We start from the raw sequence: 19,637 nt of genomic DNA, 5'->3' as shown, positions 1-19,637 counted from the left end.
AGGGGGTGGGAGGGGGTATGAGGTGGTGGGTAGGTAGGTGGGGGTGAGCTGGAAGGAATGAGGTAGAGGTGAGGGAGGTGAGGTGGAGAACATGATTGAGGGCCGTAGGTTAGGGGTAGCCACCATCACTCCATGTTCTCCTCTTGTGAGCAGCCATCAGTCATATCTCCCTCGTCCCTCTACTTTACTAGATCATTGCCTTGTTCTTGCTTAAGCTAAGTTCCTCCTTATGGACAACTAGTTCATCTATTTTTTTATGCATTGCTTCCTCGTATGGTTACATTTGCTGCCTCATGGGCTGCTCTTTCCCATGCTATCCCACCCATGCATCTCCCATCGCCCTGCTCTTTCAAGGAGGCAACAAGATGGAGAAACCTCTCTCTCTCTCTCTCTCTCTCTCTCTCTCTCTCTCCCTCTCTCTCTCTCTCTCCCTCTCTCTATCTCTTTGTGCTGATGGACAACGGTACTCTTGTTGCTATTCTTTTATTGACCATGCTGATGTGTAGTTTCTACATGTGCTTGCTAAACATGCCGCTCCTTTTCCTACAAATTCTTCCAATCTGCCTCAGCATTTTCTTTAGTTTCATTTTACCCATACTGCTTCCTTTTTCTTGCTTCATGTTTCTTTGTAGGTAGAATAGTTAAAAAAGTAGTCAGCAAGCACTCCAAAAATTGGAAAGTTAGAAGTCTCTAAATAATCCATTGGCCAAACAATCTAGGTGAGAGACGATACATTAAAATTAATGCAACACATGGTGCATTATTAATTCAGTGCATAGTAGGGTTAAAACATTAATTGTTGACCACATTGCATTACTAGACACACTCTGACATCATCTAACACCCATTGATAGTTTGACACCTGACAAAAATATGCTAGTTGGCATAATTAATGCAAAAAATCTTGGCCAAAATAGGGTTCAACCCTAACCCAATGCATGCCAGGATAATATCCCAATGCAGAATGCATCAGTAAGCCAACATATAGCATGCTAGTAAGCTAGTGCTCATTGCATTAATAACCCAACGCATGTCGGGTTAGGTGGTCAATGGTCAATTGAACTCTTTGATCCAAATTTGATATTAAGTGATCTTGCATGCCCTAGATCTCCACCAGCCACCAATAATCCTTGGAATAACCCTTTAAAAAATAGACATAGGCCTGGGGGTGTGCATTAAATGAACATTGGAGAAAATACTAAAGAGATCACCAAACTAAATGTCACCAACTAAGAATCCAAATCACTTCTAAGAATAGGTTAGGGCCATGGAAAATTCAACTAAGTCCCCAAAGTGCCAAAGATAGAAACCCACATCATTAATTATAACATAGCATACACTGGAATATAATGTAATGCATGCCACACTAATAACCCAATGCACACTTAGTTAATAACCTAGTGCATGCCCACTTAGCCAATGGATTGGTAGAGTGATTTATGACTAGAACTAGGGTGGCCAGTGAAGGGTCTACTTACCTTGACCCACCTACATGCAATTGAGGTCTGGGAGATCCTAGGATCTTAGATAGAGCCAAAAAATAGCACTTCCAACAACACTGTATCTTATCAAGTACCCACTTTAGCATCAACACCATCCGGGAACATAGCTCTAAGTTTATACTCCATGCTCAGTCCATCACAAGTTGACATCTCCAACTCGGAGGACTCAATGATCTTTGATGCAAAAATGGGTGACAACTCGAATTTCAGGGTCTCTATGGCCCCTAACTCCACCTCTATCAACCCTCATTCCCCCACACCTTCAACCATAGCCTCACGGCTTAGGGAGTCATTCTATGACATTATGGGGAGATTTCGTTGGTTGATCTTGACATGTTCAACCTATTCACAAGGCAAATGAGAGTGCCTAAGGAGCCACATCCCACAACATCTGCACCAAGAAGCATGTAGAGTATTCCAATTCATGCCACATCAATGAATCATGTGGGACCATATGTGCAGTTCTATGAGGGAGAGCCATCCTTCATTGGAACCTTCAAGTCCAAGATACCTAGCTATAAGCCACTGAATCTTGCGGCGCAAGGGAATGAACAAATAGACTTTGGGGGGAACACACTACCATTGACAATGGCTTCTCACCCCTTTTGTTCCCAGATTGGGTAGGTTGCCTAGTAGATACTTCCTACCCCTTGGCTGTGACCTATAGACCAATGCCCAATGTAAGTGTGTCTATGCTTAGGCCATCATCGGTGTAACTAGTGAGGCCAAGCCCACCCCAAGTGTTAGTTCCAGGGCAACGTGGGCTAGGACATAACAATGCCACATTCGCACGGCCAACTATTTTTTATAATTCACCTCTAGTGTTGCCTAACTATTTTTTATAATCCATCGCTAGTGTTGCCTAGCCATAGTACTGTGCCTACACCATCATTAAATCCTCCTATGCCACAAATGATGCTCACTAACGAGGCTATGAGGATCCTAGTGCAAGCATTACGAAGGGGGGTTGCACAACAAATCTTTGCTGAAAGGGTTACCAACCTTCAAGGAGTAGGCCGGCCACCATCTCTAAGCTTATTACAAGATTTCTTGGAGAAGGAGATATAGTGTCCCTTGTTGAGAGTTTCGAGCAAAGTTGTGAGACCCTTGGGGACATAAGTGACCTATATAAGGTCAATGCATTCAAGATGAGCCTTGAAGGCAAGGAAAGCCAGTGGTATAGGGTGTTGAAGCCTGAGGAGAAAACTAATCAAGATATGCTCAAAAAGTCATTCATAGTGGGGGTTTCCCCAAGCAGTCCCAAGTGGAGCCCTATCCAACAACTATATGAGGTCAAGGAAAAAGACATTGAATCTTTGTAGGATTATATTGAAAGAACCAAACACTTGAACTCCTACTGTGAGCCTTATGAGAGGATGAGTGATGCATAGTTATTTCCATGCTTTCCCATTAGACTATGGGATTCAAAGCTCCATGACCATCATTTTTCCATGAATCCCATGTCATTTGAGATGTGCAACAGTGCTTATTGTCCGCTTAGATGACAACATGAAAGACAAGGCCCAAGTAGAAAAGACACAGGTGGCTTCATTCGATGTGTCCCACACTAGTACTATTGTTACTACATGTGAAGACAAAAAGACAACTCCTCCCTCAAAGGGCATAAACATAGATGAGGTGGCCATCAACATCTTGAATTGGTTGAGCCCACAACTTAACGGAGGATCGACAAGGGAAGGCATCCTTACCAGTTTCCTAGATGTGACATGTGGTGTGGTATCTGCATGGGCAACCATCCCCAACTAATGAGTGCCCCTGCCTTTAGGCTGACACTCTACTATGCCCATTATGCTCGATGCAAAAACCATGAGACATCTCAGTGTTGCTACCCTATAAGATGCCTTCCAATCAACTAGTGGCTTGCTTTAAATGCCAAGGACATCACTTCCTAAGGGACTACCCTTACAAGGATGATCAACCCCCCTACCCACAAAAAAACCACCACTAATATGGGTGATCCATTGTGTTCTTGTTGTGGGGTGGGCCAGTACAAGGATTTTCCAATGTGAAGGACCTCTCGAATGGCCACAAATCATAAGACCGGCATTAATTTACTGAGTATCAAGAGGTGCCAAGTTTCTTTGTTGTCCTTGAATGTTATAGCTATGGCCTTGGCCAAAACTCTAAGTAGGGAAGTATGTAAGCAAGCCAAGAGGTATAAAATGACTAAAGATCAACCCGAAGATACAAACCATATGGGTGTTTTCAAAGTAGGAAGAGGGTTAGATAGAGTAATTATTGAAAGTGGATCCAATGAGGACACAACTACCATGTCAACTTCATCATCTTCTAGATACACACTATCAGTCCAAAAACCAACCAACCCATTGCCTAAAGGTAGAGGTAATATGAGGGATGTGCCTAGCTATAAGAAAAAATCTAGCCCCTAAGGGTCAAGGCAAATATACCAACCCCGATATCAAAAAACAACACCTCGAGGCACAACAGTGGGTGTGAGATGTCAAGGGAGATTTGAGCAATGGATCAAGACTAGCAAGGGCATAGATACAATCCATCCAGACTACCAAGACCTTAATAGAGACCCCCATATTTGAAAAAGTGTATGAGTAAGGATCAGGTGGCTCATTGGTGGGACATTCTCTCAAGGCACAAAATGTTCAAGGAGGAACCCACCTAGCATCAGGTTGTAGAAGAGGACCATATGTCCTTCTATGGCTTCAAAGAGCCAAAATTAGTAGGCCGAAAGCCAATTACCCAACCTCACAATGTGGCTGGCCTAGCTGAATTTCTATCCGTAGAAGTTAAAATGCCTATGGCAACCCTACTAAGAGGGAACCCAATCCTTTGGAGAGACATCTTTGATTAGATGAATGGATAGATGGTCACCCGCGAGGAGGTGCCCTCTGAGGTAGTAGAAGCCCTCATGAAGGAGTCAAATATGCTAAAGATACTAGTCAATAAGTTAAATGACACCAATGATGTACTCCTGATCACCTACTAGAATAAGGGTGCCATTGCAATCTTGGATGGAGGCATACAGATGAGCATAGTCATCAAACATGCTAGGGCAAATGGGGATGGTTCAAGATTGGAGAGTACCAATTTGGTGGTCAAGATGGTTGATGGACAACAACCCAATCGGTGGAGTACTAAGAGACATTAAGATCAAGACTCACCTTCCTTTTATGGTTCATTATTATGGATTTCTATGATCAACCAAATGGTTATGACATTATACTAGGAAGGCCCATTATGTGCACGGTAGAACTCATAGACCTCTAACTAAATGTATATGCACAAGGATGAGCATGTGAACCACGTGGGTCAAAGGAGTCACAATGGTTACCAGAGGTGCCATTTGCAGAGTTCTTTTGGACCCAATTTAATGGAAGAAAGACATGAGTGCGTGTGTGGGTTTGGCTAAGCATCTGAGGATGAGCCAATAATGTGTAGCTAAGTAGATTAGTAGAAAAGAACCCCAATCTAAATACTAAATAAGGACACACATGGTTGAAGTGTGTGGTGTGGAATGGGTTACCAACCTTGGAGTTGGATATATTGACTCAATAGCCTCTCTTACATTTAGCTTTTTTGAGAGCTATCCTATTTTGAGTTTCTTCATGGTTTAACATTCTCTCTCCATGAGGAGCTCACTTTATGTCATACCAAAACTCTGCTAAAATTTTCTTTAAAATCTCACAGCTCCCAAAAGCCTCCAAAACCACACTTGCTCACCATTTTCATGCATGCCCGCCATCTCCTCCCACTCTATATCTACTCACGATCTCTTCTCCATCAACGAGCTCACTAAAGTCACTTCCACTCTCCCACAATTAGTTACCCACTACTCCTCCCACACAATCTCTATTCCCTTGCCCAGACAAATGGAACAAAAGTCATCCACCTAGAAGTCTACCACATGTACCCTCCAGAAACGCGCATACAGGACACTACAAAAGTTCCAAATTTCTCGGAACATGGGGTCCAAGTCACAACATTCACTCCATTGGGACAAGAATGGTTGGAATAGTTAGTAGGGATTGTCTTGCACTCACAATTCTGACATAATCTTAAAGATTATAGATTGTATTAACATAACATGGGAGCTTACATGGCTTGTAGGACCGTGACATGGAGCCATATCTAAGAGCTATCAGATTCAGACAGTGGCAGCAAAGTTTTTGTGCCACCTCAACCTCAGACAAGCTGTGGAGTTTGTAGCCAACTACGACAAGGCAGCAAGCACCACTAGCTGGGTACTTGTAGATGACCAGATACACTACTACCACTTCATGATGGAGATGACCCACAGGGCATTCGACTTGCCTATAATCTCCCAATTGTACCAAATGCTAAGGGGCATGGAGAAGCGATTGGCAGATGTTGCCCCCTATAATAATAAAATCCATCGAAGAGGGGTACCACTCAATATAATTAAAGGTCCACAACTAGCAAAAGTAGGTTGGCGTTGCTAACAAAAATTCAATTGATAGAGCACCATCATCCTCTCCAACCACCTGCTATGATTATACAAGATAGAGCCCACTAACTAGGTAGACTTCTTTTATAGGGAGATTGTAAGCATATGCCAACATGTGGTAAAAAGATAGATAATTTGATGTTCTTGATGCCCATAATCCATCACCTTTCTAATAGCCCCATTCTGAAAGGTTATGATGATGCAAACAAAGACATCGGGCTATTATCGATACCATCTGCCCAAATGAAACTGACAAACAAAAGGAAAGAGGACAAGATCACCAAGAAAGCCCAAGAAGAAGAAACAACCAAGAAGCTCTAGGAAGAAGAGGCCACAAGAAAGCTCCAAGTAGAGCCAGAAGCCCACCAACAAAGAGAGGAGGCTGAGAAATATGCATGAGAACTCCTAAGGCAGCAAAATAGGAGAAATGAGAGAAGCTCCAAGTAGAGGAAGAATGGAAAAAGGTGGCCAAGTCACAAGAATGGAGAGAGCGGTAACATAGACTCAAGAAGCCCATTGGTCCAAACTCCAAACAATGAAATCACATATTTGACTTAGGATCCATAGGAGCCAAATTCACTGCCGCTACCTCCTCCATAACAAAGAGTAGCTAAGGAGAAAAATCCCCTCCAAGCACCCTTCATCCCAAATTTGTACCAACAAGCTTTGCAATACTGTACATCCACCTTGTACAACTCCCCTGAAGGGTACATTGACTTAATAAAAAGGGACTGCATCATTGACATAAAAGAGCTAACCTTCAATCGATCTTGGCAGTTAGTGTGGCAGCCCAAAATGTTCTACATAGGTGACATTAAGCCTTTTGCGGTTGGAGTCAGGCTGTAGCATGAAGAAATTCTCCAGGTCTCCCAACGGCTCAACCAAACATCCACAGCTCTCCAAAAGGAATGTGCAGATCAACTGATCATAGAGGCCAATGGCTATAGGCCATCGAAGTGGGGGAAAATCTTGAACAAGAGCTCTTCTAGACACAGGAAGCCCTGGCAATAGAAAGGTCAAGGACAGACGGCGGCCAACTATGATTCATTGAACAAAACAGGCAGATCTCGAGCAATAGCATCAACTCTATGTGGTTGGCTAGTAAAAAGAGCACCAAGTCCATGCATTGTAGGTGGCCCTTCAAACACAATTGGATTCTTCTCTTCCACTGTGAGACCAAGATTTTATCCATGACAGGCTACAAGAAATGTCATCCTGATGAGCTTCCATCCTCTACTTCACACCACGCACCATTATCGACACATACAATTATTCCTTTCACACACTCACGGCTGCGCTAATCCCCCACAATATATATTTTGCAAATACACTCACTTTGCACGACCTCAATGAAGCCTTCCACCACTTCACTATAGAAGCATACTCAATCCTAGGAATGGCCTACCTCCATGAAGACTTAGTTCTAGAAGAAGATATGGAAATCCCAACCGTTTGCTATCACCCAATTGTATACAATTTTATGGCATGGTGCGGAGTGCTAAGAGACTCCACAAATTATCTTATGACTACACCATTACTAGAGCTAGTCAAGCCATTACTATCTTATGGCTAAGCCATTACTAGAGCTAGTTGAGCCTAACACCCTCAAAGACCTTCCTCGCAATCCCAAAATAATTCAGCAAATTTTGGAATGGATGTAAGCATGTAGTTGCACTGAAGCCAAATTTATTTTTGATTGCTTGTATAAGGCAGCATGCGAGTGGTATCAACTGACAAGCATTAGTGTTCTTTACAATAATATCATGAATGCTCTACAAAATATGCTTCATATTGGCTGATCCAGTTTGATGACTCTCACGTAGCCTACCCCACTGAAGTCGAGGACCAAGACATAGACTTGGCTTGGAGCCTTTTTTCATCCTCCCCACCTCCAACTTCTCCCACACACCTAGACACAACACTAGGCATAGGACCAAGCTCCACCATCACAAGCACCCATGCAAGCACATGCACCATCACTCAGTATTCCACATCATAGCATGAAGCAGGGGACACGCAAGGGCAGCCTGTCAATGGAGAATGACATGAAGACATGGGTACCAAGCACTGATATAATGTTCTCCAACTCATGCTCTTTTAGACCTATATGAAACAGTTGTACAGTAGGCACATCTTTGTACAAAACATTATAGATAGATAGGGGAAGGAATAGCTAAACATATAGGGGGGGAAAAAGGTAACTACAAAAGAGCACGGGGGGAAAAACCAAAACATAGAGAGTGGGTTTAAACCATAAAAGAACAGGGCGGGGATGTGTGAAAAAAATGAAAAAATAAATGATACAAGACTGAGAGTCTTGTAGTGTAAAGACATTGACGACGGAGGAAGCTACATGTCCCAGGTTGCCTTAAAAGTGTGCCAATGGGACAACAGTCATCGTCAGTACCTTCTATACAGGCATAGGAGAAGACTGTGCGCAATCGGATAGCCGACAGCAGTGCAGTAGCAAAGGCCAAGAGCTTGGACCTTTGGAGGCAACAATATAGTGGCTTAGTTCACTGTTGATGGGTCACAGGTCATGGGTAGACCTACAAGACAATGCAGTGCAGTGTGAGGATGGGACTTTAGCGGCAGTGGAAGCCATTATGGGCAGTACTTATAGCCTATAGTCAAGGTCTTGGATTTAGAGAAAGGTAGCCTAGTTTATATATATAGGGGCAGCAAGGTTTAGTCGGGAGAGTCGGCCAATTGGGGGCTATTTAGGGAGGCAGGGCCATCTGTATCTCTGCACCAAAGTGCATGAAAATGCGGGATGGGCAGATGACTTAGTGGTTGTTAAAAAATGTAGGGATGGGGATTTTATTAAGGGTAGCTTTACTAAGTTATGCCCTCAATATTAAAATTAGAATTAGAAGCAAAAAGACCTAGGAGTGAGGAGAACTTAATTTACTAAAGTTTTATATGGTTAGGGAATTAGTTAATTGGGTAGAGATAATTTAAAAAAAAAGGATAATTAGAACATATGACTTAATAGTAATTTTATATATAAAGAAGGTAGAATAGGACATAACCAACGTAATTAAAAACAACAACGTCACATAGATAATTGTGATTAAGAGAAACAATATTCTTTATTCATAGTGGTTCATTAAGAGGGAAAACAATAAAATTAATTAAGGATAAATTATAGAAATAGAGAATAACTTGAGTAAAAAGATTTTAAAAATTAAGAGAAATAAAGAAAAATTAGGGGAGAATAGCAACACAAGGAAACAGCAGGGGGCAGGGGGTTCGTAAGAATAATTAGGGGGAATGGGAAAAATGGCAAAAGAAGAAATTTCATAGGAAGGAAAAACAAGATAAATTTGACTAGAAAAAGAATAAGATAAAATTAACTAGATAAAATTGACTTAGCAAAAGAAAAATACTTAGAAAAAAGTTAAGAAAAAATTTTGTTTAAAAAATTAGGGACTGTGTGTGTGTGTGTGTGTGTGAAGAGAGAAATGTAGGAAATATGTGTGTGTGTGTGTGTGCGTGCGCACGCGTGTGTGTGTGTGTATGTGTGTGTGTGTGTGTGTGTGTGTGTGTGTGTGAGAGAGAGAGAGAGAGAGAGAGAGAGAGAGAGAGAGAGAGAGAGAGTGTGTGTGTGTGTACCCACCCTTACCAGAGGGGACACCACAAGATGGGGCCAGGACACCCATCAAGTGGTGTCCTGCCCCACACCCAAAAGAGGAAGCCTCTTTATAATTATTTGAAAAAGGGAATATATCGCAAGTGTTTCTAAGTGGTTTATTCCAATTGTGATCATCAATTTGTTCAATGTAATTTGACATATAATGAAATTACCATAACTATCTTCAAACAATCACACACCAGGCACAAAGATTGCGTAGTTATGACAATTTCACCAAAAAGTACAACTTGAAAGGTATAAATCTTACCTCAAGCCAAGTTGTATAAGAACCTCATCCAACCTGATAAAGGTTTAGTGAGCAACATGGCACGTGGCACGTGTCAAGTGGCAACCCAGCCAAGGGTTACCAACGTGGCACATGGTTAACTCGGCCAAGGGTTAACAAGGTTTGGGTGTGTGTGTGTGTGTTTAAAATAAAAAACCTTTTAACAACACGGCACATGAAGCTCAGATAAGGGTGGATAAAAAATTATTTATTACATGGTTGTTCATACAAAGTGTAAAAAATTAAAACACCGGTGCAGTCTTGACAAGCATCTTACTTACTGAAGAGGAGAATCTGCATACCTGCCACCATCCAACAAGAAAACACGGTGAGAACCAGGTTAACTTAAGTTGGGAAGACAGGTGTCATAGACACTCCTCCCTTGTTATCTCTAAGCTTCGTGTGTCGTGTTGTTAAAAGGTTTTTTATTTTTAAACACACACACACACACAGACACACACACAGATGCATGCATGCACATGCGCATGCCCACACCCACACCCACACCCACACACACCCCCACACACACATACACATCTTTTGTGTGGTGAAATCCATGCAACTTACTATTACAATGAGTAGTTACCAAAAAGGAACATGCTAGTACATTAGAAAATGTCATTATAAGACAAGTAAGTAGAAGAACCTAACTAGCAAACACACAAACAAGATAAAATGATTGTCATAGTGAAAGTTAAGAAGAAGTAAAACTTGGAGAAGGTAGGATCACCAAAGACACTATGATTCTTGTCTTTCGACAAAGTCTTAAGTCCACAATAACGGACCCATGTAAAGAAAATATCAAAACTAGGTTCTTGTGGACAGACTCCAAGTATCTAAACAAAATTAGAATCTATGAAGGTTGAACAAACCCACTATAAAATTCAGCCATTATTCTTCTTTTGACATTCACATTTTAGGCTATATTCATGCTATTATCTTACAAACATTATGTTCTAGTGAATTCATGCAAATGTGAACATGACATTCAAATCTTTGGTCAAAGGAAAATCATTAATGCATGAAGGTCCAAGGTTACAATGATAAGATTACTTAAAATACATTTTATAGGCCTTTCAAAAATTGTAATGAACTTGGCTCAATTCCGAAAGTACATACATAACATCATATAGTTGCAATCCATACATGACAACACCTTTGGAAGGACTATTGTCATCTTTGGAAGTATGGAGAATGTCCCTGACAGATTTCTTGTACACTTGTAAAAGTTGTCATCAGTAATTACAATACATGAATCATCCATAGAAAGGGTATTTCTCCCAGAAATACCATAGGTTCTTGAAAAGCACAGGCTTTCCATCCAAAATGGTGAAATGCACGGAGTCACAATATGCCTAATCCATCCACCCTAAGATAAGAGACTCCAAGCCAAGAAAGCATAGTGTGAAACACCTTCTTAGGTTGTGCATACGGTGTGAGCTCCAAATCTACACGTCAAACCATCGAGTTTCCTAATGCAAAAAATGCTCTGACTCCTCTGGAACAAGAAATGTGACATCAAGATTTGGTCCTATGTTGAATTCTTGTACCTGCCATGTGTAGACATGCCATCGCAACCAGAATAATTTTTTTTAATGGTTGTGGATGAACCAACACACCGTTCATGTCGAGAATAAGAACGTGGTGTTTTGCATTCTTGCTCTTAGGGATGTAGTAGTAGTCAAGTGGAGGGGGAGGCAATGCATAACTACTCTTGCAATTTAAGAATGGTATGGCAATATTGCCACTATGATGAATCTGTCGGAGCTTGGCTTCATAAACCTTGTAAGCTCTCCTTTGTTGATCTGGAGAAGAACCACAAGCTTGTGCAACACTCATCTTGCACCGGAGTTTGAAAGGACCTTTTACATATGTGATTACACCAATTCATTGTCACCTAAATAAACCATGACATGATTATGTTCTTGTTCATAAAGTGATGTCTTTGTCTCTTGCTCTCCCATAAAACATTCAAAGATACAAGACTGTGTTTCACACAAATGATCCTTTGATGATACAATAATTTAAAAAGACACAAGCCTATGAAGATCAAATATTTTTCAAAGATATAAGCCTATCTTTTTAAAAGATACAACATAAAATTTTCAAAGATACAAGCCTATGATGACCAAAATTTTTAAATGTGTATGCCAATACAAGGCACTCTCTCAAGAAGTTCAAAATACATTCAAAGATACAAGACTGTGTTTCAACCAAAATATCCTTTGATGATACAATAATTTAAAAAGACACAAGCCTATGAAGATCAAATAGTTTTAAAAAATACAAGCCTATCTTTTTAAAAGATACAACATAAAATTTCAAAGATACAAGCCTATGATGATCAAATATATTTAATGTGTATGCTAGTACAAGGCACTCTCTCAAGAAGTTTAGACACTTTCAAAGATACAAGACTATGTTTCACCCAAAAGATCCTTTGATGATACAATATTTTAAAAAGACACAAGCCTACGAAGATCAAATATTTTTGAGACACAAGCCTATCTTTTTAAAAGAACAATATAAAATTTTCAAAGATACAAGCCTATGATGATCAAATATTTTTAATGTGTATGCCAGTACAAGGCAGTCTCTCAAGAAGTTTAGAGAGATAATGGAGTAGATGCAAATGAGTCACAAAGCACATACAAAGCAGACAAAGCAATCACAATGTAGAGGCATGTCACAAAGCAAGTAGAAAGAAGTGATAAAGTAGTCAAATGCAAAGCCATGTAGTAACAATGTAATCACAAAGCACTGCCAAAACACATGCAAAGCACTCCCAAAGCATTTACAAAGCACATCTAGAGAACTTTCAAAGCACAAACAAAGCAGACACAAATAGTGACAAAAGCATTTGGAATGCAGTGCCAAAGCATTGTGCATGAACTGCCAAAGCATTGACAAAGTAGTGCCAAAACATTGTGAATGTAGTACCAAAGCATTGGAAAAGTAGTGCCAAAGCATTCACAAAGATTTAACAAAGCAGTGCCAAAACACATGCAAAGCACAAGCAAAGCAGTCATTAACAAAGCAGTACCAAAGCACAAGCAAAGCAGTCACAAACAGAAAGCAGTGCCAAATTGACAAAGCAGTGCCAAAGCACATGCAAAGAACAAACACAGCAATCATAAATAGAAAGCAGTTTCAAAGCATTGAAAAATAGTGCCAAAGCACAAACAAAGTAGTGTCAAAGCATTAACAAAGTAGTCACATTCCACACACTAAGGAATCACAGAGCACATTCAAAGCAGGCACAATGCAGTGGCATGTCACAAAGCAGGTAGAAAGCAGTGATATAGCAGTCTCATGTAGAGTCAAAGCATCCATTGATTAAGCATTAACAAAGCATTGATAAAGCAATGCCAAAGCACATGCAAAGTATAAACAAAACAATCACAAATAAAAGCGGTGCTAAAGCATTGAAAAAGAAGCAATGCCAAAGCATTGACAAAATAGTCACATTCCACACACAAGGGGAGTCACAGAGCACATACAAAGCAGGCACAATGTAGTGACATGTCACAAAGTAGGTAGAAAGTAGTGCTATAGTAGTCTCATACATACTCAAAGAAGCCATTGATCATAAAGTGGTCATGCACAGTGACAAATGCAATCCAAGAGAGACATGCAAAGTTAGCTATGAAAGCTTGTTGTATAATTCTTAATAGTAGAGTAAAACAAAGAGTGAGGCATACATACCAGTCGACAACTGTGACGCCAAAAATTGATATTTTCAATTTGGCATTGGTATTGTTTTTCTCTATGTTTGATAAGAGTTTGAGTATCAAGTGATAGCCTAGCGGCTCTCACTTATTTCTATTTTCTATGATATTGTATGGGATGGAGTACCTTGGTATGGGGTGAGAGTTATTTGTGTATGGGATATTATGGAGTTTTTTAGAAAATAGGAAGAGTGAGTCATATAAAGAGGTGGGCTCATGTCCATGTGTTCCAATAATATAAGAGAGGCCACATGCCAAGCGTGTGGAAGGCATGTGGAGGAGTGTGAAGTCAAAAGGAATCCTTCTAGAACTTGTTGGAACATGAAGCCAAAGTGAGTGTTTTCTAGTGTTCTAGAGTAGTACTAGACTACTTTATATCCTAGAGTGCCATGTGTCACTATGGGACTTATCCCATATACATGTGACACCTAGAGTGTGTGTGCCTATTCTATAAAGGCATTGTACTTTCTAGTTTTGTTACATCAGTCAATATCAAGCTATCTACATGTGAGTATTTTGGTTCAATACTATTGTCTACTTCCATTTCATTTTTATTTCCATTGTCTTGCATTCTTTGCTTTCCATTCATAGAGATAGCTTGCCACATGTTCCTTCAGAACTCCTATGTGGAATAAGGAGGATGTGGACATGTGGAAAAGAGAGGGTCCCTATGGGCTCCATGTGAGGAGACTCTTGACTTTCTCAATATTTTAAGAGTCTTGAGCATCTTGTGATGGGACACATGGCAAGAGTAGCCAAAAAGGACATGGATGGTGACATACGTGCTTATGTGATTGATGCAGAAAAAGGAATCTACAGGCAGCAATTGTAAATGGGTGAAGGAGGATAATAAAATCTCTATAAAATGAGTCCTCCTCTCCCTTGTTCATCAATCTCTTACACCATTAGGCCTCATGTTGCTATAGCTCTAGTCTCCTCAAGCCTCTTCCATGAGCCTTCTCTCCCTCTTGTAGATATTCTCTTATGTAGACTCTTGAGTCCATCTCTCTCTAGTTTATTCTCTCTCTATGAGTAGTCTTGGAGATTTCGCTCCCTCTTGTATAAATGAAAACTCTTCTTCTCCCTTGTGTTTGTAGTATTGGAGTGGATTCTCACTCTATTTGTAATGAAGGTCATTTCAGGTTCTTTCTCTCTTGAGTGTCTCTTCCCTTTTCTTTCTTTCAAAGCCTTAAAAGTTCTTTCTATTCGGTTGCTCACTGTGCACACATGGTCCATCTGTTTCCCGAGCCACCATGTAAACTTCTTCCCCTCTTCTAGGCAAAATCTATGAGGGGTGGATCGTTGATGAAGTTGGAGTCTTGAGGGAGCATCCTGCTCAGGCGAAATTAGCATGGGTGGAGGACAGTTTTCATGATAGTTTGACCCCCTGTTAGTATTTCGCTCATAACTTTTTGCTTTGATAGTTAGATTTTAATGAAATTTAAATCAACGCGAAGCCCTCTTTAAGGGGCATGTTTGTATGTGATCAGATCTTGAATCAAATATTGCTGCAAAAAGTTATGATTCTCTGTGTCTGACAGTCTATTTTCATGATAGTTTTTACCCCCGTCTAGTAAACTATTCATAACTTTTTGGCGACTTCTCTGTTTCTTATAAAACATATATCAGCACGAATCTCTCTTTAAGGCGCATGTCTCTAGGTGCTTAGATCTTGAATTAGATATTGCTGCAAAATGTTATGAGTCTCTATGTCTGACAGTCTGTTTTCATGATAGTTTTTACCCCCTTCCAGTAAACTATCCATATCTCTTTAACCTCTGTCTGTTTTCAATGAAACTTATATTAGCGCGAAGCCCATATTAAGGCATATCTCTTGGTGTGCTTAAATCTTTGATATCATGTCTCTACTAAAAGTTATAGGCCTCTGTGTCTAATGACAGTTTATAGAGTGTTTTGAGCTAAGTGTAAAGGTGTCTATGAAGGAGGTGCAATTTTTCCCTGGAATCTACCCATCTGACCTAATCAGCCCCTTCAAACTCCTCGATATATATCAATTCATGTCATGTTGAGCCATAAGATCTTCTTTCAACAACATATCGCTCTTCTCTTTGGTGCAGACCGGCTCGCTGAGATTATGGCCTTTGCTGATCCTTTCCTTCTCCATATGCTTGATTACAACATCACTTGGGATGTTACCATCTTCATTCTCATCTGAGGGAGGAAAGTATGGTGTGGTATCTTGGTATAAAAGCTTCTTTCTAACGTCCCATTCTCAATGATAAATATCTTTGTTAGTTAGTTCGAAAGCAATAGGAAGTGAAGAGCTGCGTGAAGTTTATTACCCACAACTTAATGTCAGCGAGCCCGAGTGAAACAGCCCTCAGTGCAGATCTTGGTGGTAGTAGCAAATATTCAAAAAAAGATGTGACATGAAGTTGGGGGTAATAAACTTCATGCACCTCTTCACTTCTTGCCGCTTTCGAACTGATTGACAAAGATACTTATCATTGAGAATGGGACGTTAGAAAGAATCTTTTATGCTAAGATACCACACCATACTTTTCTCCCTCAGATGAGAATGAAGATGCTAACATCCCAAGTGATGTTGTAATCAAGCATATGGAGAAGGAAAGGATCAGCAGAGGCCATATTCTCAGCGAGCCAGTCTACGCCAAAGAGAAGAGCGATACGTTGTTGAAAGAAGATCTTGCAGCTCAACATGACATTAACTGATATATATCGAGGAGTTTGAAGGGGCTGATTAGGTCGGATGAGTAGATTCCGAGGAAACATTGCACCTCCTTCATAGACACCTTTACACTTAGCTAAAAACACTCTACAAACTGTCATTAGACACAGAGGCCTATAACTTTCAGTAAAGACATGATATTAGAGATTCAAGCACACTAAGAGATAGCCTTAATAAGGGCTTCGTGCTGATATAAGCTTCATTGAAAACAGACAGACGGTTGAAGAGATATGGACAGTTTACTGGAAGGGGGTAAAAACTATCATGAAACAGACTGTCAGACATAGAGACTCATAACATTTTGCAGTAGTATCTAATTCAAGATCTAAGTACCTAGAGACATGCGCCTTAAAGAGAGCTTCGCGCTGATATATGTTTCATAAGAAACAGAGAAGCGGCCAAAAAGTTATGAACAGTTTACTAGACGGGGGTAAAAACTATCATGAAAATAGACTGTCAGACACAAAGAATCATAACTTTTTGCAGCAGTATCTGATTCAAGATCTGATCATATACAAACATGCGCCTTAAAGAGAGCTTCGCGCTGATATGAATTTCATTAAAATCGGACTATCGAGCAGAAAGTTATGAGCAAAATACTAACAGGGGGTCAAACTGTCATGAAAACTGTCCTCCACCCATGCTAATTTCGCCTGAGCAGGATGCTCCCTCAAGACTCCACCTTCATCAACGATCCATCCCTCATAGATTTCGCCTAAAAAAGGAAAAGAAGTTTGCATGGTGGCTCTGGAAACAGATGGATCATGTGTGTACAGTCAACAGCCGAATAGAAAGAACTTTTAAGGCTTTGAAAGAAAGAAAAGGGAAGAGACACTCAAGAGAGAGAGAACCTGAAGTGACCTTCATTACAAATAGAGTGAGAATCCACTCCAACACTACAAACACAAGGGAGAAGAAGAGGTTTCATACATACAAGAGGAAGCGAAAGCTCCAAGACCACTCATAGAGAGAGAATAAACTAGAGAGAGATGGACTCAAGAGTCTACATAAGAGAATATCTACAAGAGGGAGAGAAGGCTCATGGAAGAGGCTTGGGGAGACGAGAGCTACAGCAATATGAGGCCTAATGGTGGAAGAGATTGATAAACAAGGGAGAGGAGGGCTCCTTTTATAGAGATTTTGTTACCCTCCTTCACCCATTTACAATTGCTGCCTGTAGATTCCTTTCCCCATCAATCACATAAGCACGTATGTCACCATCCATGTCCTTTTTGGCTACTCTTGCCATGTGTCCCATCACAAGATGCTCAAGACTCTTAAAATATTGAGAAAGTCAAGAGTCTCCTCACATGGAGCCCATAGGGACCCTCTCTTTTCCACATGTCCACATCCTCCTTATTCCACATAGGAGTTCTAGAAGGATTCCTTTTGACTTCACACTCCTCCGCATGCCTTCCACACGCTTGGCACGTGGCTTCTCTTATATTATTGGAACACATCGACATGAGCCCACCTCTTTATATGACTCACTCTTCCTATTTTCTAAAAAACTCCATAATATCCCATACACAAATAACTCTTACCCAATACCAAGGTATTTATAATTCATACCTATGGTATTTACAATGAGCCATTCCACTCATCCTCTCCAGCCCATACATTATCATAGAAAATAGAAATAAGTGAGAGCCGCTAGGCTATCACTTGATACTCAAACTCTTATCAAACATAGAGAAAAACAATACCAATGCCAAATTAAAAATATCAATTTTTAGCATACAACGACCCCAATACCATAGATTTTACTGCAGCGGGGATTTTTTCCAAGCAACTAGTTGACCTGCAGTGTGATTCTTCTAAACACAAGTTTGAAAAACAAAACCGGTGGTATGGATGTCAACACACAATCGTACACACAGTAATGAATTCTTCCATGTCAATACCAAAGCCACAGGCAGCACAACCATGCACAATAATTAGACTAGTGGATTCTTCGCCATCTTGAGTCAAAAGTGTAGGTGGAGTTGGGAAAATGGACAGCGGCTAATTGGATTGGACTCTTTCTAGCATCCTATTCACAAAATCATATTGCTATTGCATCCTCACGAATACAACAAACTTTTGACGTAGTTTTGCCTGCTGCAAATGATAATAGCGCAAAAGATTAACATATGTAACTTGAAGGATCAAGATGAAGTGAAAATAGTGTATCAAACTATTTTTTTCAAATACCAAAAAAATACTAGAGCTTTGGGACTGAAGCCAAAATATCCACTTGTACCTTTCTATAGAGTTCTGAGTCAGCTATCGAATCCACAAGGGACAATTCGATCTAGGTCGCCGCTTGCAGCTTTCTCCATAATGTCTCGATAGCTGCTGGCATGTTTTCCTAATACAACTTGTCCTTCTTAGCGTTATCTAGTACATTGATGGCCATGCTACATCTAGACTCGCCTTGTCAAGTCTCAACTTTGCAGCATGCAACATATTACGAGATTTTTCCACCTCGGACATTATATACGTTACAAACAGTGTGCCATGGGCACTTGGGAACTAGGTCATTGATGAGACTTCCCAATCTTGGGGCACTTCGCATATCTTCAACCACTACTATGGCTTCGGAGGGGTTAACAGAAAGACTCGAGTTTTTCTAAAATCGATTGATTTTACACACAAGCTTGCCCTGCTGTTCAACGGTACAGACCACACCTTCTACAAATTCAATCCAATTGACTATGTAAGCGTCCTTCTTGGGGTTGTTCCTTGCAGCCCTGCAATGCTCAAGGGCAAATCCCCTCACAAATGCAACCCCGAATTGATTATTGGGGGGTGCCTCTTGGTATACATGAAAATACAAATCATTAACATTTGAAACATGCAAGGTGTCCAATCCTTTATGTTATGTAAATACCACCTCCAAGCACTCTTGCAAATGTGCTAAGGGAGTGATTATTTAGCACATGCTTTCAAGCACAAAAACGTACCAACCAAACATGCATACACCCACATAGCAACCTAATGCTGGTCACCCTGCATATATTCCAACATTATTCTCCCTTTATGTTCAAAAATATATTTACAATTATTAAGGATATTCAAACCACCATGCATCTTTAGCAAATAGAGATGCTCCTCCATAGAGAGTAATCTTATGCTTTTACAGCCATGCTTTGAGCGCGTGAATGTTTCCATAAGAGAAGGCATGTCCTTCTTGCCAAACATCGTCAATTGTAAATAGAATTGTATGTACAACCAAAATTGATTGCACAATACTGAATTGGATATGCAGTAGCAGACAAGTAGCTAATTTCTAGTATTCCAATTTCATTTTGAGCTTCATAAGCACCCAATCTA

This window comes from Dipteris shenzhenensis, chromosome 5, assembly GCF_047967505.1.
Source record: "Dipteris shenzhenensis isolate YYH24624 ecotype China chromosome 5, Dip_SZ_1.0, whole genome shotgun sequence".
NCBI lineage: Eukaryota > Viridiplantae > Streptophyta > Polypodiopsida > Gleicheniales > Dipteridaceae > Dipteris > Dipteris shenzhenensis.
The sequence above is the reverse complement of the archived record's forward strand: the minus strand, read 5'-3'. Positions refer to the sequence as shown.